Genomic DNA, 26,159 nt, shown 5'->3' with positions numbered 1-26,159 from the left:
TGGAAATATTATGAGCCGTGTGAGTCTCATGCAATGACTCCTCGTTTCTGTTGTAGTGATATTGGATATAAGATTTGGTAAAACATGTCGCACATCATCAAGAGACTCAAGTATGGTATTTTCAAGTGGTAATGTATGATACGTTAGCAACCTAAAAGGAAATCATAAAACAAATTGTAAAAACATAATTGTTTTTTATAATGGTACCGATGAAAAGAAATCAAAGAAGCATACGTAGAAGGTACCTGAATAACTCGGTCACACTCGCATTGTTCCACCTATATTTTGCTTGCACACTTAGGAGTGCAAGCAGCATCTTGAGGCGAGATAATCGATACCCATTAGGTAATGGTATGGATGCTTTCTCTCTAACCGAATTAGATATCTTAGCATCCATGGGCATCAATTGAAGGTAATCATATTCTTTCTTTATTGTTATATTTAGATATATATAGAACTACTAACCTAGCCATTTTAAAAGTAGTACAAAATCTACAATGCAATATGTGGTCACACAAGTGATATTTTCAAGTTGAGCATATCGACAAAATGTGTTCCATGATGGATTGTGATGTCATGTTGAGTTTCAACAAGAAAGTGGACATGAAGCCACATATCCAAATACTATTGTAGATAATATGGAGTATTTTGGCAACTTACAATGTGTTATTTTTGTAGATTATTGTAGCTTCTCCATGATCATATTTGATGTACACTGTTGTAAAGTGGTATTGGAAGGAGCAGTAGTAACCATTCAAATAGATCCATCTAGATTCTCGGAGGTAGATTTACAGAAAAGATGGAACGATTTACACGGTACATTTGTCTTGCCAAGTCATATGGACAAATGTATATGACCTTGTTTGTTAATTTTTTCACAACACGAAATAGTCATAAATGTTGTTTCATTCCTTGTGACAGACTTATATGTGATTTTAAGCATGTAATCTTCTATCCAAACCCCCTACAACCTCATTGGTGGTATGTTGTGCCATCAACATCTTATAATGCTTGAGCTATGATGAAAGTCACTACAACATATAGACCCAATAGCGACGTTTAAAGCGACGAAATTAGTCACAAAAAAAATTATCCCCGTCATCGCTATTCGCGTCGCTATTAGCGACGCGATCGATTCGTCGCTATTTGCGTCGCTATATGCGTTGCTATTAGCGTCGCTATTTACGTCGCTATTTGCGTCACTAATCCAATTAGCGACGCATATAGCGACGGTTGCAGAGTAAATTTGCGACGCAAATAGCGACGGTTACAGAGGGGAAAAAAAATAGGTGGCAAGGCATACAGCCCTGCCACCCTTCTAGCTATATGCACTAAATATTCTTGCATAATTCATTTGCCAATGTCAGCTACGTCTAATGTCTAAAAATTGTGTATCAGATTATTTAAAAAAAACTGAATCCTTTGATTGCAAAAGCAAGATATAATTAATTCGAAAAGGTATTTCGCAAGGAGCTTTTTCATCACTTGCTTAGGCCTGAGAAGAAAAAGAGATTGTGATTATAAAAGCTAGATATAATCAATTCAGAAAAGTATTAATCAAGGAGCTTTTTTATCACTCGTTAGGCCCAAGAAAAAGAGCTTCACTTCAAGCTTTCATTATAGTCAGAACCCTGAGGTATGAATAAGTCCCATTGATCTTATGCTTACTCCAGCTTATTCTCCCCCTTCTCAAACTCCATTTCTTGAGCTCAGATTAGTTACTGTACTCCAAGTAGATCCATGAAACAAACAAATTTCTGTTTACCAAGTGATTTGGTAAAGATATCGGCTACCTGGTCTTGTGTCTTCACATGAAGTAGATCAGTCTATCCTACAAGTATCATTTCTCTGATGAAATCGTAATGAATCTCTATGTGTTTGGATCTAGCATGATAGACGGGGTTGCTAGTTAGTATCCATATATACCTTAGGTTGTATACATAACCCTCATGCTACTCCATATATACCTCTTCAAGCAAGTCACCATTCATGAATGCATTTTTGACATCCACTTTTCATAATTTTCAGCCCTTAGAAGCCACTAATGCAATGACTATTCTCACCATTTCCATCTTAGCAACCGAGCTGAAATCTCCTCATAATCTAGGCTGTATTGATGTGCATATCCGTTTGTAACGAGCCGGGCTTTATACATTTCCAACGAACCATCTGACTTGCATTTCTCTTTATAAACCCATTTGCTTAAAGACATCGAGTACCTCATCCTTGTACTTCCGAATGTACAGCCATGTGTATCAGTTGAAATCATCTATCCAACCGACACTAGATTCTTGCAAATTTCGTTCTGCCATCTATCCAATCGACAATAGATTCTTGGTAATAGAAGGTACACGTAGTACATCATGTAGGCTCTTCTTTCTATCGTCATAGTTGTAGCAGTCTACCTTCCTACTGGTGGGTTGTCTCACACTTGTGCCTACTTGGTTTCCATCTCCTCTTCTTCTCTAGTGGTCATTGTGCTCTATGGGGAGTACCTGTTGCTGCACTAGAGGAGGCTCCACCTTGTACTCCAGGTGGCGGGCTTTGGCATGAGACCTCTCCATGGCCGAGAAACGGGGACATGCTTGCTTGGTGCCTGCCATGCAAGCTTGAGGAGGGCAAGATGGAGAAGAGACAGAGGTTGGCTTCTCCTTTGTAGTTGTCCCCTCTCTTTTAGTGGATGTGCTGGCAATGGTAGTGGCAATGGCAGCTTCTCTCTCTCTCTCCCTCTCTCTCAATCTCCCTTGTGTTGATTTGTCTCCCTTCTTCTCTCTATACATCTATTCATCAACAAAAATAAAAAGAGAAGTAAATAAAAGAGAAAAACAAAGAGAGAAGATATAATACATTTACCTCAAAGCTTGAAGAAGAATCCTTTCGCGCTTCTCTCCTTCTTCTTCTTCTCCTTCACGGGTCCCCTCATTCTTCTTTGCAGTTGTCCCCTCTATTTTTGTGGTGGATTGGCGGTGGCAGTGACCTCTCTCTCTCTCTCTCTCTCTCAATCTCCCTTGCGCACGTTGATCTCTCTCACTTTTTCTCTCTATACACTCTTCATCAACAAAAAGAAAGAGAGAAGTAAAGAAAAGAGAAAAACAAAGAGAGAATAGATAATGCACTTACCTCAAAGCTTGAAGAAGAATCCCTTCGTGCTACTCTCCTTCTTCTTCTTCTCCTTCACGGGTTCCCTCCTTCTTCTTTGCAGTTGTCCCCTCTCTTTTTGTGGTGGATTGGTGATGGCAGCGACCTCTCTCTCTCTCTCTCAATCTCCCTTGTGCATGTTGATCTCTCTCACTTCTTCTCTCTATACACTCTTCATCAACAAAAAGAAAGAGAGAAGTAAAGAAAAGAGAAAAACAAAGAGAGAATAGATAATGCACTTACCTCAAAGCTTGAAGAACAAAGAGAAAAACAAAGAGAGAATAGATAATGCACTTATCTAAAAGAGAAAAACAAAGAGAGAATAGATAATAGACTTACCTCAAAGCTTGAAGAAGAATCCCTTCGCGCTACTCTCCTTCTTCTTCTTCTCCTTCACGGGTTCCCTCCTTCTTCTTTGTAGTTGTCCCCTCTCTTTTTGTGGTGGATTGGTGGTGGCAGCGACCTCTCTCTCTCTCTCTCAATCTCCCTTGCGCATGTTGATCTCTCTCACTTCTTCTCTCTATACACTCTTCATCAACAAAAAGAAAGAGAGAAGTAAAGAAAAGAGAAAAACAAAGAGAGAATAGATAATGCACTTACCTCAAAGCTTGAAGAAGAATCCCTTCGTACTTCTCTCATTTTTTTCTTATTTGGGAGTTCCTTCCTTCTCCTTTACACTTGTCTCCTCCCTCTTCATGGATGGTGGCAGTGGGAACGACCTCTCTCTCTCTCTCTCTCTCTCTCTCAATCAAAGATAGAAAATAAAAAGCTTAAGAAACAAAGATATTGAAAGAAATGTCACCCCACCTCTCTTTATCTCTCTCTCCCCCCTCTCCCTTTACTTTTCTTTATTAACATTCTCTCTCATTCTCTCATTGTTTTCCTATTTCTCTCTCCCTCTCTCTCGCTCTCTATTTTTTCTCTCTATCTCTCTTTCTCCCTCTCTCTCTCTCTTCTTTTCACTCTCCTTCCTCTCTTTACCTCACCCTTCTTTTCTACGTCCTCCTCCTCTCTTCCTTCCCTCTCCCTCTCTCTATTTCTCTCCCCCTCCCCTCTCCCTCTCCCTCTCTCTATTTCTCTTCCCCTCCCCTCTCCCTCTCTCTATTTATCTCTCCCTCTCTCTATTTCCCTTTCTTTGTTTCCTCTCTCTTTGTTTTTTCCCTCTCTCTCTCTCGTTGTTTCTCTCACTCATCCTCTATCCCTCCCTTTATCTCTCATTTCTCTCTTCCTCTTTCTCTTTATTTCATTTCTCTACCTTTTTCTCTCTTTCTCTCCCTTCATTCTTCTCCCTTCTTTCTTCCCTCCCTCTCTTTCCATGTATCTCTTTGCAAAGAAAAACAAAAAAAGAAAACAAGATAACACAAAAATAAAGCAAGAAGAGGCAATGTACCTACCTCAAAGGCTTGAAGATGAAACCCTTTGTACCTTCTCTTTGCACCTTCCCTCCCTTCTCCATTGCACACTTCTCTTTCTTCTTCATATATAGCGGCGGCGGCATAGTGATGAGCTCCCTCTCTCTCTCTCTCTCCCTCGCAAAGCTTTAAGCTCTCTCGCTCTCTCTTTCATTCTTTCTCGCAAATAATCTCTCGACGAATGTTATGCTCGGGTTTTCGAAATTTTTTCCCCAGACCGGCGTCGCTATTTGCGTCTCTATAAGCGTCGCTATATGCGTCGCTATATGCCTTGCTATTTGCGTCGCTATATGCGTCGCTAATATTAGCTATTTGCGTCTCTATAAGCGTCGCTATATGCGTCGCTATATGCCTTGCTATTTGCGTCGCTATATGCGTCGCTAATATTGCTAATATTAGCGACGCATATAGCGACGCAAATAGCAAGGCATATAGCGACGCATATAGCGACGCTTATAGAGACGCAAATAGCAAGGCATATAGCGCAATATTAGCGACGCATATAGCGACGCAAATAGCAAGGCATATAGCGACGCATATAGCGACGCTTATAGAGACGCAAATAGCGACGCTTTTAGCGACACCGCCTTTTTGCGTCGCAAATGGCCGTCGCTATTGCCCCATTCCCTTGTAGTGAGTAATATCCCCAGTATAGACCAAGAGAGTATGTAAGGAGAGGAGTTGATATTATGGGATGTGGAGGACAAGGAGGGCTTGGAGCATTACAAGAAGAGATGCATGGATAATGTAGATGAAGAGATAGGAGTACAATAATTTTTTGAGAATGAAATGGACTCCTCTTTCTATGGAGACGTATGCATATACCTTTTGGTGTACGTTGAGCTATTCCAAAAGCTTGAAATGAAGCTATAGGACTAGTTGTATTTCTGTCCACTTGTCAAATTTTTTTATGATTCCCTTTTACTGGTACGAACATATATGCTTTTTAACTAACATCTTTTTTTGTAAAGTTATGTTTTCATGCTTCACCTAAACCATATATTGATTATGATAACATTGTTTTTTAATTGTGTAGGTTGTTGTTGGTGATATCAAGAGAGCAAGATAAGCCAAGGGATAAGACATCATGAGTTGCAGAAAATCTTCGCATATATGCCTCCAAATTTCAAATGGCAGGCTTCAAAGATATAGGGGACCAGTAATTGTTGTCTTGGTTGTGCATTTTGCACGTTCTACCTTAGTATGTTCTAACGCTTTGATATCCAATAAGTAGAGCTGAGCTCTACACTAGCTGTAAAGGAAGGCTCAAGGACACCTTGCTCCATAAAATACGAGTTGTGACTCGTCACTTTGATGCAGCGAGCTACGACAGAGGCATTGAAGTTGCGGGCACAGGGGCACTCTATAGAGGCATATGAAGGAGGAGTTGCAAAAGGAGGAGAAGGCTGATGGTTTTTGAGCAGTAGGCCACTTCAGCTGTGCAGATTTGTGCAAGTGCAAGCAGCGAAACAAGTCATCTTGCATACTGGTACCGGTGAAACGAGTGTCGAGTCGTCACTCCAAGGCGAAGGCATTGAAGCTGCGAGCGCAGGGGCATAGGCATATGAAGGAGGATTTACAAAAGGAGGCGAATGATGATGGTGTCTGGGCGGTGAGCCACTTCGACTACACAGATTTGTGCAGGCGACAACGAAAGAAGCCTTCGTGCATAGTAGGGGGCCGACTCGCCGAGGCACAGAGGCAGTGGCACGACCTTTTGAGCCTTGAGGCTGTCTCTTGAAGCACCCGAGGTCAACTTCTATAACTTGTAAGCCTTTCTAAATTCTCATAATCCTTGGATTTTGCTTTTTTTCACCTCTCTTGAGTCACTTTAGGTGTCTAGGCTTTTGATGATGTGAGTATATCTATCCTCTATGAGGATTCTAGGCAACTTACAAGCCATCCAAAAAAAATCAAGGTATGAGTTCTAATTCTTCTAAGTATGCATCTAGTCAAACTATTTGAGAAAAAGTAAATTTTGTGAAAACCATTATTGAAATACCTCATTTTTACTATTTAACAGATGAGTCGACAAGCTTCTTGGATATGCTTAGCAAGGGAAAACAAAAGGGAAAAGTTAATCCAAATGTCAACCTCGAAGTGAATCCAAATATAGATCTTAATGTCTATCTAGAAGACAATCCATATGTCGATCTAGATCTTCATCCTCAACTCTTTGGCGATACTCCAGAGCATGATGAAGATGAAGACAATGAGAATGAAAATGAAGATGAGGATAATGAAATGGACGGTGATGTAGAAATGTTTGATATGCGAGGTAGCACTTCAGAAAATGTAGCTAACACAGAAGACTCCATAACAACATCAAAATAGTATTCTAGAAAATTTCGAATAGAATGGACGAGAAAATATCCTTTTTTAAAACATGTGGTGGAGGGAAAGAATGAGTATATGAAATGTGAGTGGTGTGAAAAGTTTAGGATCAAAGGACCATGGGGAAAAGGAAAGGGATGTAAAACCATGCAGCTTAGTGCAATTTGAAAACATGTCATCTCTAAGGAGCATCAATGGGCACAAGCTAGACATGATGCTAATGTAAAGGGAATCAAAGTATTCACACAAGTGAAAACAATTAATGATAGAAATAAGGAGAGAGTAACTACAGTAATGAAACTCATGTACTTTGTGGCAAAAGAAGACTTGGCAATCCAAAAGTTTGTTAAGATTTGTGAGTTGGCTTATGCAGTGGCAATGGAATCAATGCCTTCTTATCATGATTATTCATCTTATACTAACATTATGGCTGGTAAGGAGTTTGCTTTCTCTATATAAGAACATCTATATACATTGCAACTTTAAGAGATATTGTCAAGTCCTTACTATGCCTTAATGGTAGATGAAACAACTGATAGGGGTTTAGAAAAGCACTTAATCATTTATTTTTCATTCTTATCCTCTGAGGGAAGAGGTACATGCAAAGTAGAATTCCATGACTAATCTTGGTTGTTGATGGCACTGCTCAAACAAAGTTTGATGCTATCATGCTAGTTTTGAAGGACATTGGTTTCAGCATACAACGTCTTGTTGGCATCGCCACTGATGGAGACAGCTCAATGTTAGGTTGTTATGAAGGCTTGGTTGCAAAACTACAAAGGGAAGTACCTCATCTTATTAGCACACAATGTATTCCTCATAGAGAAGCCCTTGCCATTGTTGATGCAGCTAAGTGTTTTCCTTACCTTTCTTATGTTGACAAAATCGCAAACAAGGTGTGCTCTTGGATAAATGCATCAAGTTTATGTCATACAACTTTCCAAAGCCTTTTACAAGAAATGAATATACAAGTTTTGGAAGTACTTCAAATCCATGATGTTAGATAGTTGGCAATGGGTAACATAATGGAAAGGTTATGCAAGCTAATGTCTGCAATTTTGACATTTTGGAAAGACAGCGCACGAGCATGGTATCAAAAGTTAAGGATCTACAAAGTGTTGTTTTGTATTTGTATGCTTGCTGATGTCCTAAAGGTCTTAAACCTCCTAAATAAAAAGTTTCAAGAAGATGCTTTGGATATCACAACAATCACTCCTACCATCGAAGTGAGAATAAGATCTCTTACCAGGAAGTTCTTAGAACGGCCATTCGGAGCAGGTACATCATATCTTCTCAAGTTTATGAATGACACAAGAGATGGTTTAGTATGGCATGTAAATGAGAATGGAGAAGAATATATACATCAACTTCTCTTCACAAAAATGCCTGGACAAGATAAAGCACGTATTGCTATTAATAATGGAAGGGGTGATGTTGATAGTTGTGTTCAACTTGCAAAATAATTTGTTGGAAAGATCATAGATTGTGTGAATGAGCGGTTTCTAGATATGTATGTTTTTGGTGCAACAAGACTATTCTCTCCATAATATCTTCCACATGACCCAAAAGAAAGAGAAAATAAGGTCAATCTATGGTTGGACAGGTTACTACAAAAGTTTAGTGCTTCTATTTTAGATACTCAAGGATGCAAAAATGAAATCTACGCATTCACTGACACACTATATTTTGGATGTGAGGGAATGAGTATGAAGGATCCATGGCATGTTTTCTCCAACAATTTTGATTGGCAAGCAACATATCCAAACTTGATGAGATTATCGCAAATTCTTTTAGTTCTTCCTACTTCATCAATAGCATGTGAACGAGGCTTCTCTAAGCACAATATAATCAAAAGTGATCGTCACCAACTATTGAAGGTGGTGACTCTTGAGGCATTAATGTGAATTTCTCTTATTGGCCCTGACATCAAAAACATTGATTGGGGGCATTTGTCTATGAGAAATGGGAGCTAGTAAAGGCATGGAGACTACTTGATTTGTAGTTCTTACTTGTTGCTCACCTTGTTTTCTATCATGATGAACTTTATCAATTAACTATGATGTACAAGAGAATAGACCTTGGAAACTCTTTTGGTCTAAAGAATATGAAACCAAAGTTTTTATTGTGATTTTCCACACTAGTTTATACTTGTTTTGTTAATCGTGTATTATGGGACGTTACCATCTTCTATTAAGAGTTGTTATCTCTTAAGTTTCATCTAAGAATGATCTCTTGTGAGCTTCTTGGAAGTTGATGCCTAAATTTAAAGCAAAGGCACCAAAATGAAGCTCACAAAAAAGAATAAAAGCGTCATTGATTTTGTCTTGAAGCCCAACCTTGGGCATAAAGTTTAAAGCATGTTGCCTTGTCCGCATGGCCCTGCTCATGTCGATTTGGTGGTGCGCATGTGCTTCCAACTTCCTACGATGACGGTTGTTGTTTTTGAAAGGTAAAGTTTCTACATGGTTGCTTTCTACCCTAATCATTTTCAAAATTTGGCATTCAAGCATTTACAATGTGCATCATTGGTCAAGGCCCTAATGATTTAGGTTAAGGGTGCCAGTTTACTGGTAGCTACCAGCCCCTCTAGCGAAAAATATCAAGAATGGAAAAATTGGCCTTTTCATATTTATTTGGAAAAAAATTATGATTTTTTAGAATTATGGATTTTTCTTGATCAAGTATGCTCAACATTATTTTCATATTCATTTTCATCTCATATGAACCCTACCATCTCATATGCTCAACATTATATCCATATTCATTTTCTCGATATATAGAGAGAGAAAGTCTCACTACACTCATCAATAGATTATTTGCTCACAATAGCCCAATCAGTCATGTTGCTTTTTTTTCAATCATTAGTTTTTCTATAATGCATTATGTATTAATTAATCTCTAGTTGTTGTTGATTTTTGTGCATTAAAGCTCTTTAAGGAAAAAGAGTATATCAAATGGTCCCAATACCTTAAGCACGTGTTACCCAACATTTTGGTCCCATTATTTAGATCAAGGTCATGTCAACCATGTGAGATCTCATACATATTGCCATGGAGAATAAGGGGCGTGGTGATGCTGACCCTGAAACACGTTTGCAACAAGTAGTTAGGATTTGATATTTTTTGTTAGATTAATAAGATTGTCTAATTCATGATAACATTAAAAAGAAATCATTTTACACATTCTTACTAGGATAGTATTATACTATTCATTAGTTTTATTTATTTAAAAAATCATTTGGTTTTATCAATCTTAGTTGGATGGTCCTACCTTGAAAATTGTAATTTTATGACTTTTTTAAAATTTTAAATCTTACTACTACAAAAGGAGCTTTTGAATAGCTCCTATATAGGAAAACTTGTGGAATTTAGGAAATTCTCTAATATTTTGTACGTTCAAACTAATGCATTCCCTACGTATAACTAGGAAATTACATTCCCCACATCTTATAGTAGGGATTAATCTTAGGTATGCCTTTATGAATTCCTTACATACAACTAGGGATTTCCATTCCCCACACCTTACATTATGAAATTATAGGATATATAGCTAGGAATCGAATTCTCCACATATCATAGTAGGAAATAACATGCTATACAACTAAGAGGTTCCATTCCCTATATTTTATACTAGGGAATTATAGATGGTCATATCAAGGTATATTTTGTTCGCTTGTTTTTCTAGAACTATGGGAAATAGTCACCATACAAATTAGTCTTTAAAGCAAGTAGTCACTTTGATGTACTTGCATTTCCAAAGAGATCAAAATGACTCTTTTTTTAAAAATTGCACAAAGTGTAATGTCATAAAAGTGGCATTAACCTCGAGGAAGTTACTATATGTATATCCTCTACATCACGTGCATTCAAAGCCTATTTATAAATATCCTTATCTATACATTTTTTATGAATAGAACATAACCCTGTTCTATTCAATCTATAAAGAATCCCTTTATATTACACCCTTCTGTATGTAAAAATTGTATAAAAATAGTATTTTAAAATTACCTTATTTTGAACCCACATGATACACACATATATTCATGAGTAACTTACCCGAGGCTGACTTACTAAATTTATCTTTATGGGAAACTTCAACATAACTAGTCTCCCAAAAAAATATGTTAAACTTACTAAAAGTTATGGCAAATCATGTTGCTAAAATTAGACTTTTGCATTTACTCGTACACATAAATTTTTGTGCTTTTTTCAAAATGCATGTGCCTTGAGAAACTAGCTTATTTGCCTTGGGACATTGATTTTTATCACACTTTCTAATCTTGGTATCGTAAATTATTTAGACTAAATTGATCTTTGCCAGCAATCTAATGCATGCAGGCATCCAAAGAAATTTGAAAGCAAGACACCCAAATCATGTTTGATTTGCCTTTCATTTATTTTGATTTATGCATTCTAATGTGTTTGCTCGTTTGGACATCTATGAAACCTTCCTAAGCCAACAATGTTTCTCAAGGTGATCAAGTCCACAAGTCAACTTTGGCTATTTACATGCGTAGCCTAGTATGTCTAACCAACAAAGCACCATTCCAAGTCTATTTCATAGCCTAGTACATCTAGCAATGACTAGACAGAGCACCATTACAAGTCTATTCATAAATCACACTTGTTGGCTTGTGGGGGCTAAAATCTTGTCTAACTTATGATTATCAGAAGTACAATCCAACTTGGCGATGAGGATACATCTAACGCAATATAGTTATAGTTGCTATTGATCTGCGTCTAATATATTGAACAATTAATTTTTTGCATGTCTTTACTGATATGTAGATAGTTGAGGTATATCTTTCTTATTTGAACCTTCAACAAATTTTCAACCTCTTGCTAGTTGTATGATAATTCCACTATGCATCATCACGCTAGAGGCGACTCAAAAAGATAAACAAGGGGGACCTATTCTTGGATAAGACACGAAGGAACAGATTGTGGTGGGTCCATGATAACCTTGAGTAGGGGCTACTACTATCTTTCAAGGGAGGCAAATGATATTCTAAACTTGCATTGAAAAGAAGACCATCGTGAAGAAGGTGACCAAACTATGAAAAGAGGTTGATACAAAGAGAACTAGTAATTGTAGCAAATCATTAACAGAATAATGGACAATGTCTTCTGAAAGCAAGACAAATAGAGTGTTTCAGTAGGTTGAACCTGGTTGGGCTTCTCTTGCATTGTACAACCTCACATGCAAGTATCTATTTCTACCATAAGGGAATCTCTTTAAAAATACATGCAAATCATCATCCACAAGTAGAGAGCAAACACAATGTAAAGCATAAAGATGATCTATTCTACCTTGCTCCATGTCATGTTTGGTGATAGCCACATGAAATCTAACCATGAACTCGGTTTACATGTTTCAAGATTTGTTAAGAGTGGTTGTCTTACCCACCACTAGTTTATCCATGACTATTAGACTTTGTAGACTACTTGCTAGTCTCATGCTTTAAACCTGGTAGTGTTTGAAGAAGCCATTAGGTTAACATGGTAGGGCCTTCTCAAGGAGGGTTCAGCATAAAGAAACATGCATATGTGGATATGGAGTGAGCATTACCAAAAAACAAGAAAAAATATGCAAGTGATTTTGTATTATATTGTTCAAATGACATGACAAGTCCATCATCAATTTATGTTTTATAATAAACACATTGGAGAGATATGGAGGGGATAAAGACTAGACAAGATGTATGCGCCATGTGCTGATGGATAAGTGGGTATCACTTGGCATCAGATATGCAATATTGGGGGAGTACTATGCCTTGGATTATGTCTCAATACTAATTACCCCCTAGGGTTAGTATGTGAGAGAAAGACTTATAAATCTCTAAGTCCTTTTAAACTTAACATGTCTTTTTCTTCAAACAAAATTTTGTAAAGGAATTGCAGAGTGCATAGAAAGTAATGGCTTTAGTACAACTTGATCCCTTTCAGAAGTGGAGAGCAAGCGTAAAATCTGTAATGTAGCTTTGCAAAAGCCATAGGGATATTATAAATATAATGGATAGAAAGTCACACTATATATTTAACAATTTAGAGGTATTGCTCTCAAGTCCTAAAGATTCTTATTTTCCTTTTGTGGAGTTATATTAATAATCAACAAAGTGATAAATTTCAACTACAGAGACATAATTGAAGGCTCATGAGATGATGGTAGGAGCATCCATGCACCAATCCATCACAAAAATGAAGAAGGCATTTCAGGAAGATTTCTTCATCAACTATACTCCATTGTTGAAATATAACTTAAATAAGTAGAGGGTTATAAAGCTACGCTTGTCACCTTTTTGATCCTAAAAGAAAAGGTAAAGAGTGATATTTCCCTCTCTATTGAAAGAACTTTGGGTGTGGAAGAGACATTTTTTCTTGAGAAGGATGAATTTTTTGGGGAGAAATTTAGTGGTGTGTATTTCTTGGCTAGTAGGTAGATGTAGCAGCTAGGGTTAGCAACGTTGACTATTGGCACCAAGCTTGGACACGAGAGAGAGAGAGCACAAACGGTGCACCTTGTTGCCTAGTACTATAGGTGAATATGGCCGCTTATATAGTATATTGAAATGTGATTTTTTCAATTTATTGTAATTGCTTGTCTAGTGCTTATAATTGTTCTATCTAGATTCATGACATCAGGACCTAGGGTGCGATTGATAGTAAGGGCTTTGTGGAATCCTCACCTTGGTTTTGAAAGAGGAACATGTCTTGGTTTTGCATGAGGTATGCTCTGAATCAAGATCGCTTTTCTCTTATCAGAACACCATATTGGGGAATATGGGAATTCCCATAAGTTTGGGACAAGTGGTCAAATCTTTGGATTTGTCATAACTTGAACACGATAACTCCAAATTGAGTGCTCTATAGCTCAATAGATTCCATTTTTCAAGTACTTTTCGATGATCAGTCACATCATATGGTTCCGAGAAACTTATGGGCATGTTATCCGGGTACCACCTTTTTAGTATTCAAAAAATGAGAATTGAAAAATTCCCAAATTCACTAATATTGTGTTTATGTGCAAGGTATGCTCTAAATATTCGGCCTTTCTGGCGAGATATGCTCTAAATATTCAACCTGAAATATTTCGCCCTTTCTCATCCGTTGCGAAAGATCACTTTCACCATATCTCGCCCTTTCTGTTATGCCAATCTATGTTTTGCATGGCATCTCTCATCTAAGATAAGTTTTGATAGTAAGTTCTTATCATAAGTTTTTATGTATTTATGATAAGTTTTGTGTATTTAAAATTGAGATCTTAGAATAATTAATACGCCAGCTTGAAGTTTTTATATAAACATATGAATAACAAATTTGATGTTGTCATGAATTAGGTTTAATCATGTTGTCCTCATCACCTAGTGCGGTGCATGCTGATGAGTCAAAGAGCACATCTTCAAGTGAGGATGAAACATTACGTATTCATAATCGAGATGCATGGCTACGATGAAAAATAAAATGCATGTGTAATTGTTGTCGAGGGTATATTTTTCGAGCATGTCGAGTTGCAATGTCACACCTCAGCATGTATGGAGAATGGGACCGAGAAAAATCACCAGTATTCATTGTTTTTTTTAACACTAAGATTGCTAGTCTATGTTACTCAATATATATCAATGTACATGAAACTCCCTTTTGTGGTAGAGCAGGATGCGGTGCCACATCCTTAGATGCTCCCTCTCGGGCGTGGAGAGGCTGCAAAACGTCGACGCGAGGAGGCATAGTCTTCAAGAAGAGTGGAGACTGACGACCATGATAGTAGCCCTCATGAAATGCCCCATCAAGTTGTAGAGGATGAGATTTTGGACAACATGGTACACCATCTATTTTTGTAACCGGTTCAGGGAGAAGGTCACTCTACGAAGCCAGATGATATGCAAAAGCTAAATTTTTTATATGTATACATGTGATACATATACACAATATAATAAGTATTTAAGTTTCTTGCTTTTATTTTGTTACAACTATATATATCATCTCTCACTTAACTTGGGTCTCACCTATATATACTAACTCTACATCAATATGAATCATTCTTTGGGAGCATGTCTTGTGTATCTCTCTCGTACTCTCTCTCTCTCTCAACATGGTATCAGAGCTATGGATGCGTAGCAACAATAAGGAAGATAAGTTGTTTCATTGTTTATACTTGATTGAATTCTTTGCACAAGTGATGATTTGATACATGAACTTGTTCAAATTAGAAGTATTAGTTAATTTTGTCTTTAAAAACAAAACCATTCTCGTCGTGCTCTCGAATCCTGTCAAAACCGCTTGTCAATTGGAGTTCCGCATCAAAAGTTATGACAGTTCAGGATTCAAGACAGCAATTCTGCTCGAATCTGCGATTCTTTATTTAAAACTGTAATTGTAATTACAGTTTGTTAATCCCCAATTACAGTTTGTTAATTGCTCGTCTTCGTTAATGATGTTGATTATGACAAGCAAACATCTTGCTAATTTTAGTGATGTTTTATTATCGTTCACGTTCTTTGCTCGATCGAAATAGTATTTTTCTTATATGCGTCATCTCGTTTTGCACGTTACGCCTCTCTATTTCGGGCTTTCTTTTTAGTCACTCAATATTTTTCGTCGTTCTTACGTGCATATCCCTATTTTGATTGTCATGCGTCTCAACTACGCTCGTCTTGATCATGGTTTGCAGATTCTGCGATCTCATCTTATTTGTTTTCTCTCAACATACAGGCATGGCCAATTGCGTAATTGTTAACGGATATCCGTATGGCCAACGTTCAGTTCCCTTCTTCCAAGGACAAGGCTTTCCTGGGTGGAAAGCAAAGATGATGCTAATTCTTGAAGGTGACGAATTATTTGATATTGTTTTGGGCAACTGTCTTGCCCAGTTCAACCTATTGATGTGATGAATAACAATTCTGTGATTACTGATGGTCCATTATTTGAAGAATTGAAAATTGATCATACTGATTGGATTCGTCGTGACAAAGCGGCTCGTCCTTATATATTGTCTGCACTTCCTCACTCACTTATGTTGGATGTCTTTCATCTGGAAACCTCTCATGCTATTTGGGAGTATCTTATCTCAACGTTTGAGAAGAAATCGGTCACCGAAATTTTATATCTCCAAACTTGTTTGAAGAATCTTCAATATAAGGTTGGTACTTGTATGCACTCTCATATCGAGGCTTTTAAAGACATTATCAATCAACTTGGTGCTGCCGGCGCTCCTGTTGCTAAAAATCAGATTGTTACTCAACTTCTTCATACCATCAAAGATCATTTATATGACAATATCATCAATATTTTGTCTAACAAGGATGATATCCACTTTGACAAAGCATGTATATCTCTTATTGAATATTCTCAACATCATGAGCATCATTTGAAAAAATCTGATGCTGTTTTGGTCACTCGCGAACAAAGGGATTTTGATGCTGCTTTTGTTGCTCGCAAGCGTCCCGCTTCACGTTTTCAGCAGGGTGGACGCCCTAATCAAGGTAGTAAATCTTCTCATCTTGCTTATCCTAATAAACATTGTTCTTATTGTGATAAGAAAGGCCATGTGGCTTCTGATTGCTGGGCATGTCAATATGATGAGGAGCATGGAGTTACTACAAAGCAACCTCGCTCGTCCAAAAATTTTCCTCCTTGTGATTATTGTGCACATACAGATCATCCATCTCATCGTTGTTATAAACATAGATATGATGAAGAACGTTCTCGAGCTTATATTGTTCAACAAACTACAACTGATGATTATCATACTCATCAGGAGCTCAATTTCGTCCATCATGATATCTCTCCAGAAAAGGTACTTCATGTTCATGATGGTTCTCTATTCATCGTTGATTCAGGTGCCACTGGAAACATGACATACCAATCGCAGTGGCTTCACAATTATCATTCTCTTCCTATCAAGAAGTTTGTTTATCTTGCAGATGATAGGACTTGTCAAGTCAAAGGAGTGGGTGATTTATATCTGGGGACTGTTTCATCCACCAGAATATTAAGAGGAGTTCTTTATGTTTCAGATTTGCAAAGAAATCTTCTTTCTGTTGCTCGTCTAGTTGATCTTGGTTTGTTTATTGGCTTTGATTATAATCAATGTCGTATAGAGAAAGATGGGCATACTATAGCAGTGGCTCCTCGACATGGTAATCTATTTGAGCTATCATTGAATGATACAGTTGCAAATGTTGTTACTGCCCCTAGAGATGCAGATTGCAAATTATGGCATCAACGATTTGCACACTCCGATTTTGCCAAAATTCTTGATCTTCATTGTCATGGTCTTGTGCAAGATATGGATCTTAAATCTCATCCATGTATGGGAATATGTGAGTACTGTGCACTTGAAAAACACCATCATTCGCCTTTCCACACTTCTATTTCATCACATTCTTGTGCTCTCTTGGATTTGGTTCATACTGATATTTGCGGTCCTTTTCCTGCCTCAAAGTCTCAATATTGATATTTTATAACTTTCATTGATGATTTCTCACGGTACACACATGTCTATCTTCTTCGACATAAGTCTGAGGCTTTATCTATATTTAAACAATACAAGATAAGTGTGGAGCTTCAAACTGGATTTTCTATAAAGACGCTTCGCAGTGACAATGGCAGTGAATATGTATCCAATCTATTTGATGACTTTTGTAAGAATCAAGGTATTCATCATGAGTTTACAGTTCCTTATTCTCCTCAGCAAAATGGTGTTGCTGAGCACAAAAATCGCACTATTCTTAATGCTATATGTTGCATGCTTATACACTCTGGTTTGTCTCAAAAGTCTTGGACTGAAGCACTTCTAACAGCCGTTTTTATTCAAAATCATCTTCCAACTACTGCACTTGCTGGTAAAATTCCTATAACAATCTGGACAGGGAAGATACCTTCAGTATCTCACTTTCGCACATTTGGCTGCATTGCTTATATTCATGTGCCCAAGGACAATCCTCCAGGTTTGAAGGTTATTTTTCTTGGTTATTCAGATCATTCCAAAGGTTACAAATTTTATGATCCTTCTACTCAAAAGGTTATCATTAGTCGTGATGCTATATTTGATGAGAAGACTACGGGTGGCACATGGTCGTCAGATGTTTCAGATGATACACAGTCTTTGCTTAGTGCATTTCCTTACTTGCTTTGTGATTCTACTAATTCTGATGATCATAAACCTCCTTCACCTCCAAAGAAGATTGATGAAAATTTGGAGATCTATGTCGATCTTCCTATTGAGATAGAGCATGGATTCTATTCTATTGAATATGATGTCTTTGATGATGCTATGTCTGACCAAGAGGATCCAATATCGTATATGGAAGCTATCAATTCATCTCAAAGGGATCAATGGCAAGAAGCTATGCAAGCTGAGTATGATTCTTTAATCTCCAAAGGTACATGGATTCTTACTAAACTCCCCCCAAATCGTGTTCCTATCAAATGTAAATGGGTTTATAAAACCAAGACCAAAGCTGATGGCTCATTTGATAAGTTCAAAGCACGACTTGTTGCAAAAGGTTACTCACAGATTGCAGGAGTAGATTATCAAGAAACATTTTCTCCCGTTGTGCGCTCCACAACTGTTCGTATGATTTTGGCTTTTGCAACACTATTTGATCTAGAAATTCACCAAATGGATGTTAAAACGGATTTTCTCAATGGAGATCTTGAAGAAGAAATCTATATGGAGCAAGCTGAAGGTTTTATGATTGCAGGAAAGGCTCTCGTGCTTGGTATATTAAGATTGATCAGTTCCTCACATCTAAAGGTTTTGTGGCATGTTTTTCTGACCCAAATCTTTACATCAAAAGGGATGACAAATATTTTATTATTCTTGCTCTATATGTTGATGATACTATTCTTGTGTCAAATAATATTGCTTCCTTGGATGCTATGAATAAGCTTTTATCGACTGCATTTGAAATAGTGGATCTTGATGAGATACATTCTTGTTTGGGTATTCAAGTTCAATGACACCGACAACAAGGCATTCTTCTTCTTCGCCAGACGAAGTTTATTAATGATATTGTTGAGAAGTTTGGGTTGAAAAATGCGCACTCTGCCAACACTCCCATTCTTTCAAGCTCTACCAAGGGTACATCTACAACACGCAATGAAGAATCAACCATTCATCAACCTTTTGCTAATCTTGTTGGTTGTCTTCAATTTATTGGTTTAAACACAAGACCAAATATTTTATTTGCAGCTAATTTTTTGGTACAGTATCTTTCTTTCCCTTCCACTATTCATTGGAGTGCTGCAAAACGTATTCTTAAGTACCTCAAGGGTACTAAGGAATTTGGTCTTATTTATCGTCCTCGAGAGGATTCTTCTTTATCTTCTTCAACTTCTCTTGACCTTATTGGATATACAGATGCTAATTGGGCAAGTTCACACTTATCCATGCGATCTACAAGTGGGAATTGCTTCTTTGTAAATGGATGTTTGGTTTCTTGGTCCAGCAAGAAACAACGATGTGTTGCGGTTTCTACAACTGAGGCCGATATGTTGCTGCATCATTAGCAGCTCGCGAGCTAGTTTGGCTTCAACAACTACTTGCAGATTTGGGACATCCTTCATCATCTAGTACACCTCTTCGATGCGATAACCAAAGTGCTATTAGTCTTACCAAAGACTATATACAACATAGTAAATCAAAGCATATTGCTATTCATTATCATTATGTTCGACATGAAGTCAAGAAAGGTTCCATTATGGTGGAGCATTGTCCTAGTGATCAAATGGTTGCAGACATCTTCACAAAAGCTCTTAGTGAAGCTCGCTTTAGTTCATTAAGACATGCACTTGGTATTGTTCCAAGTTCTTGTCTCACTGATTGAGGCATGTATCATTGTATTCAAGAAAACTTTATAGTAAATCATTTTTGTATCGTAGGTATGTGTAGGGGCTCGAGTTTTTCCCTTGTTCTCCCCAAGGGTTTTTTCACTCACAGCCAGAGACCTTTGTTTGAGTGGGGATGTTACAACTATATATATAATCTCTCACTTAACTTGGGTCTCGCCTATATATACTAACTCTACATCAATATGAATCATTCTTTGGGGGCATGTCTTGTGTATCTCTCTCGTACTCTCTCTCTCTCTCAACATGTTTTTCAAATACAGGTTGTGTATCATCCAATGGTAAATAATAACCGATGGTGGTATGTCATCCCTATATCTAATCGTTCAAAACCAATATATGGTAATATTACCGACATAGAGATAGCAGATGACAATCCAACAATTAATGATGATGTACATGATGACACCATAATGGATGATATGCGTGATATAGTACAAGATGAACCTCACAAGGATGTTCAAGGAAACGCAGAAGAGGACAATAATGTGATTGATGATATTGATGTTGTTATTGAGAAATATAGCAACACATTTGATAGTGGGATAGACTTATTTGTTTCGTTACCTCTTGGTAACATAGACCTAGAAGTAGATAGTTTAGCAAGGGCTGATGTCATTGAAGATGAGATGGATCATTCACTGTAACATACTTAATTTGCTTAATGATTCAATGTGTATTCTTAATTCTATGGAAAATATCATGCGCACACGTGCATACTCAAGAATCAATAGTCAAGTTTAAAGCTAAATTGAATTTTCCATAATAAAAAGGAAGTATTTTTTATCATCTTCAAGTAGAGAAATTACGAGATACATACAATTCTTGCTACTAATTGTATAATAAGGTTTCTGTCGCTTGCCGCTAATTACTTATATCAGGCTTGTCAACTGGAGGAACTGCCATTCATTAGAGAGCAATGCAAAAATAATTATTAACTCTGGGTTTTTTATTATATTAAGTCCAATTTCAAGTGGTTAAATAATTACACGTTTGAAGACGCGTCTATATTCACGTCTATTTGCGCGGATATATAGATGCAAAATTCGCATCTATTTACACATGCATATAGATGCACCCCACTTTGCGCATCTAACATGCGCGTCTATGCCTCGTTTTTGTTGTGGTGCATATGAAGGAGGAGTTGTGAAAGGAGGAGAATGCTGATGGTTCTTGAGCAGTAGGCCACTTCAACTGTGTAGATTTGTGAAAGTGTAAGCAGTGAAACGAGCCGTCTTGCATATTGGTACTGGTGAAATGAGTGTTGAGTCGTCACTCCCAGGCAGAGGCATTGAAGCTATGAGTGCAGGGGCATAGGCATATGAAGGAGGATTTGCAAAAGGAGGAGAAGGATGATGGTGTCTGGGTGGTGAGCCACTTCGAGTACACAGATTTGTGCAGGCGACAATGAAAAAAGCCTTCCTGCATAGTAGGGGGCCGACTCGCCGAGGCACAGAGACACTGGCACATAGCGTTTGCATGAGGGAGGAGGCACAGAGGTAGTGCCTTGTAAGTTGTGACCATCTTCTTCAAGAGAGGAGGCTAGCGCTATCTACTGGTGAATCGCATTAAAAAATAGAATAAAGCAATACACAAAGGTTTGATTTGCATTAGAAAATCGGTAAGAAAACATTTGATTCGCATTAGGAAAAAAACAAAGCATTTTTCTTTTCACCATCACAGCTTGCTGGTCCTTGGAGTTATTGATGAGTGTGAATGCCGAACGGTCAAAGCCTAAAGGCCACTGAGATGTTGACCATTGGGCCTTGGCACCACATCCCGTGACACGCGTCAAGTAGATGGAGGTGTGGTGATGATTGAGCTATTTGGTGTTTAGACAAGGACCTTTTGAGCCTTGAGCCTATCTCTTGAAGCACCCCAGGTCAACTTCTATAACTTGTAAGCCTTTCTAAATTCTCATAATCCTTGGATTTTGCCTTTTTTCACCCCTCTTGAGTCACTTTAGGTGTCTAGGCTCTTGATGAAGTGAGTATATCTACCCTCTATGAGGATTCTAGGCAACCTACAAGCCATCCAAAAGGCATCGAGGTATGAGTTCTGATTCTTCTAAGTATGCATCTAGTCGAACTATTTGAGAAAAAGTAAATTTTGTGAAATTCCATTATTGAAATACCTCATTTTTACTACTTAATAGATGAGTCAACAAACTTTATTGGATATGCTTGGCAGGGGAAAAGAAAAGGAAAAAGTTAATCCAAATGTCAACCTAGAAGTGAATCCAAATATAGATCTTAATGTCTATCTAGAAGACAATCCATATGTCGATCTAGATCTTCATCCTCAACTCTTTGGCGATACTCCAAAGCATGATGAAGATGAAGAGAATGAGATTGAAAATGAATATGAGGATAATGAAATGGACGGTGATGTAGAAATGTTTGATATGCCGAGTAGCACATCAGAAAATGTAGCCAACACAGAAGACTCCACAACAACATCAAAATAGTATTCTAGAAATTTTCGAATAGAATGGACGAGAAAATATCATTTTTTAAAGCGTGTGGTGGAGGGAAAGAATGAGTATATGAAATGTGAGTGGTGTGAAAAGTTTAGGATCAAAGGACCATGGGGAAAAGGAAAGGGATGTAAAACCATGCAGCTTAGTGCAATTTGAAAACATGTCATCTCTAAGGAGCATCAATGGGCACAAGCTAGACATGATGCTGATGTAAAGGGAATCAAAGTAACCACACAAGTGAAAGCAATTAATGATAGAAATAAGGAGAGAGTAACTATAGTAATGAAACTCATGTACTTTGTGGCAAAAGAAGACTTGGCAATCCAAAAGTTTGTTAAGATTTGTGAGCTGGCTTATGCAGTGGCATTGGACTCAATGCCTTCTTATCATGATTATTCATCTTATACTAGCATTATGGCTGGTAAGGAGTTTGCTTTCTCTATATTGGAACATCTATATACATTGCAACTTCAAGAGATATTGTCAAGTCCTTACTATGCCTTAATGGTAGATGAAACAACTAATAGGGGTTTAGAAAAGCACTTAATCATTTACTTTTCATTCTTATCCTCTGAGGGAAGAGGTATATGCAAAGTAGAATTTGCACGACTAATCTTGGTTGTTGATGGCACTGTCAAACGAAGTTTGATGCTATCATGCTAGTTTTGAAGGACATTAGTTTCAGCATACAACGTCTTGTTGGCATTGCCACTGATGGAGATAGCTCAATGTTAGGTTGTCATGAAGGCTTGGTTGCAAAACTACAAAGGGAAGTACCTCATCTTATTAGCACACAATGTATTGCTCATAGAGAAGCCCTTGCCATTGTTGATTCAGCTAAGTGTTTTCCTTACCTTTCTTATGTCGACAAAATCGTAAACAAGGAGTACTCTTGCATAAATGCCTCAAGTTTACATCATATAGCTTTACAAAGTCTTTTACAAGAAATGAAAATTACAAGTTTTTGAAGTACTTCAAATCCATGATGTTAGATAGTTGGCAATGGGTAACATAATGGAAAGGTTATGCAAGCTAATGCCTGCAATTTTGACATTTTGGAAAGACAACGCACGAGGATGGTATCAAAAGTTAAGGATCTACAAAGTGTTGTTTTTTATTTGTATGCTTGCTGATGTCCTAAAGGTCTTAAACCTCCTAAATAAAAAGTTTCAAGAAGATGCTTTGGATATCACAACAATCACTCCCACCATTGAAGTGACAATAAGATCTCTTACAAGGAAGTTCTTAGAATGGCCATTTGGAGTAGGTACATCATATCTTCTCAAGTTTATGAATGACACAAGAGATGGTTTATTATGGCATGTAAATGAGAATGGAGAAGAATATATACATCAACTTCTCTTCGCAAAAATGCGTGGACAAGATAAAGCAGGTATTACTATTGATAATGGAAGGGGTGATGTTGATAGTTGTGTTCAACTTGCAAAATAATTTGTTGGAAAGATCATAGATTGTGTGAATGAGCGGTTTCTAGATATGTATGTTTTTGGTGCAACAAGAATATTCTCTCCACAATATCTTCCACATGACCCAAAAGAAAGAGAAAATAAGGTCAATCTATGGTTGGCCAAGTTACTGCAAAAGTTTAGTGCTTCTATTTTAGATACTCAAGGATGTAAAAATGAAATCTATGCATACACTGACACACTATATTTTGGATGTGAGGGAATGAGTATGAAGGATGCATGGCATGTTTTCTCCAACAATTTTGATTGGCAAGCAACATATCCAAACTTGATGAGATTATGGCAAATTCTTTTAGTTCTTCCTACTTCATCAGTAGCATGTGAACGAGGCTTCTCTAATCACAATATAATCAAAAGTGATCGTCACCAACTATTGAAGGTGGCGACTCTTGAGGCATTAATGCGAATTTCTCTTATTGGCCCTGACATCAAAAGCATTGATTGGGGGCATTTGTCTATGAGAAATGGAAGCTAGTAAAGGCACGGAGACTACTTGATTTGTAGTTCTTACTTGTTGCTCACCTTGTTTTCTATCATGATGAACTTTATTAATTAACTATGATGTACAAGTGTCTAGACCTTGGAAATTCTTCTGGTCTAAAGAATATGAAACCAAAGTTTTTATTGTGATTTTCCACACTAGTTTATACTTTTTTTAAAATCGAGTATTATGGGACATTACCATCTACTATTTAGAGTTGTTATCTCTTAAGTTTCATCTAAGAATGATCTCTTGTAAGCTTCTTGGAAGTTGATGCCTAAATTTAAAGCAAAGGTGCCAAAATGAAGCTCACAAAAAAGAATAAAAGCGTCATTGATTTTGTCTTGAAGCCCAACCTTGGGCATCAAATTTGAAGCATGTTGCCTTGTCTGCCTGGTCCTGCTCATGTCGATCTGGCGGGCGCGCACGTGCTCCCAACTTCCTACGATGATGGTTGTTGTTTTTGAAAGGTAAAGTTTCTACATGGTCGCTTTCTACCCTAATCATTTTCAAAATTTGGCATTCAAGCATTTACAATGTACATCATTGGTCAAGGCCCTAATGATTTAGGTTAAGGGTGCCAGTTTACTGGTAGCTACCAGCCCCTCTAGCGGAAAATATCAAGAATGGCAAAATTGGCCTTTTCATATTTATTTGGCAAAAATTTATGATATTTTAGAATTATTGGTTTTTCTTGATCAAGTATGCTCAACATTATTTCCATATTCATTTTCATCTCATATGAACCCAAAAAACCCTATAAAACCCCTAAATGTCATAATTTCCATGAAAATCGTAATTTGTGGGTTTTGTGTATTTAGGAGAAAATTATTATACTACTAAATTTTTTGATTTGCTTTATTATTTTTGATAAAACACAACATGGGGAATCAAAAGCAACCATTCTTAAGGATTTTCTTCAACCATTCATCATAAAACAAAATGAAAAATCACTTACGCATAAAAATCGCGGTTTTGAGGCTCGTATTTCATGGTTGGAAAGCCGCTCACGCTCTTTCTTGGCCGTTAGCATCCTTCATCACACCCCACCCCCTTCTCTCATGAATTGATCCATATGAACGAACATCAAGGAGGAGAGAGAGGAGAGAGAAAGACTAGATTTTTAGAATTTCATTCCCTTCATCATATTTCGTAAGACTACAGCCAAAATCTTGCTCTTCTTCCATAGATCAAGGATCCATCATCATCTCTCATGATTGCTGATGTTTCACACCTCTTTGCAAGGGATGGAGCTTCCCAACAACAAAATATAAGCAAAGATAAAGGTATGGCGAGGCCTTTCTAGTGCTGCGCAAGAAAATCAGTGATGCAAAAAAAGACCTGTTGTTTTGTGATATGGGTGTGCCTTTCTAAGAAAGTGTATTAGCAGCTCTCCATTGGACACCTATTACAAATAGCAAGCAATTATTCATTTGGTTTGCTCTAAAATCGATGTTGGTTTATCTCAATCATTCTTACAAAATAGGGGGGACCGTCTTAAAATTGGGCACCTTACCCTAGAGGCTGTATTTTTGTTTGAGTTGCGAGAGAGCTCTCTGTTGAAGATTTGCCTCCTATACCTCCAACCCAATCTCTTTTTCTATATGGGTCCTTAGTTTCTTTGGCTCCCAACTTTTTTCCTTATCCTCTTGCTTATTATTATTATTATTCTTCTTCTTCTTCTTATGTTCTTGCGAAATCTTTGGTTTCACAATCATCATGACTTGCAACAAACAATCTAAGCTGAAACCACGATTTCTGTCGAAGACCACCTTCTTCCAATGGATCCACACTTGCCATAGATTAATAGTCCTTAACAAGTTGCATATTATGAGTGGGATTCCATATATTCTCCCTAATAATTTGCATGCCAAAGTGGAGGTATCATGCACATTAGCACCTTCAATTGTGCATTGAACAACACATGAGGCTTGTAATTTAGCACCATTAGTTACACATGTAAAAAGAAGAGCGAGTACC

General features: G+C 37.5%; 2 pseudogenes; both read left to right on the top strand.

Annotated features, from left to right (window-relative positions):
• Positions 1-8,431, top strand: part of LOC148021941 (uncharacterized) — a 31,690-nt pseudogene extending 23,259 nt beyond the window's left edge.
• Positions 8,432-21,887: 13,456 nt separating this feature from the next.
• Positions 21,888-24,173, top strand: LOC148021940 (uncharacterized; annotated as a pseudogene).
• Positions 24,174-26,159: the final 1,986 nt, after the last annotated feature.

The sequence above is a fragment of the Lygodium microphyllum genome, chromosome 17 (assembly GCF_053477565.2).
Source record: "Lygodium microphyllum isolate KBCC chromosome 17, Lygodium_microphyllum_v1.1.10, whole genome shotgun sequence".
Taxonomy (NCBI): domain Eukaryota; kingdom Viridiplantae; phylum Streptophyta; class Polypodiopsida; order Schizaeales; family Lygodiaceae; genus Lygodium; species Lygodium microphyllum.
The sequence above is the reverse complement of the archived record's forward strand: the minus strand, read 5'-3'. Positions and strand labels throughout refer to the sequence as shown.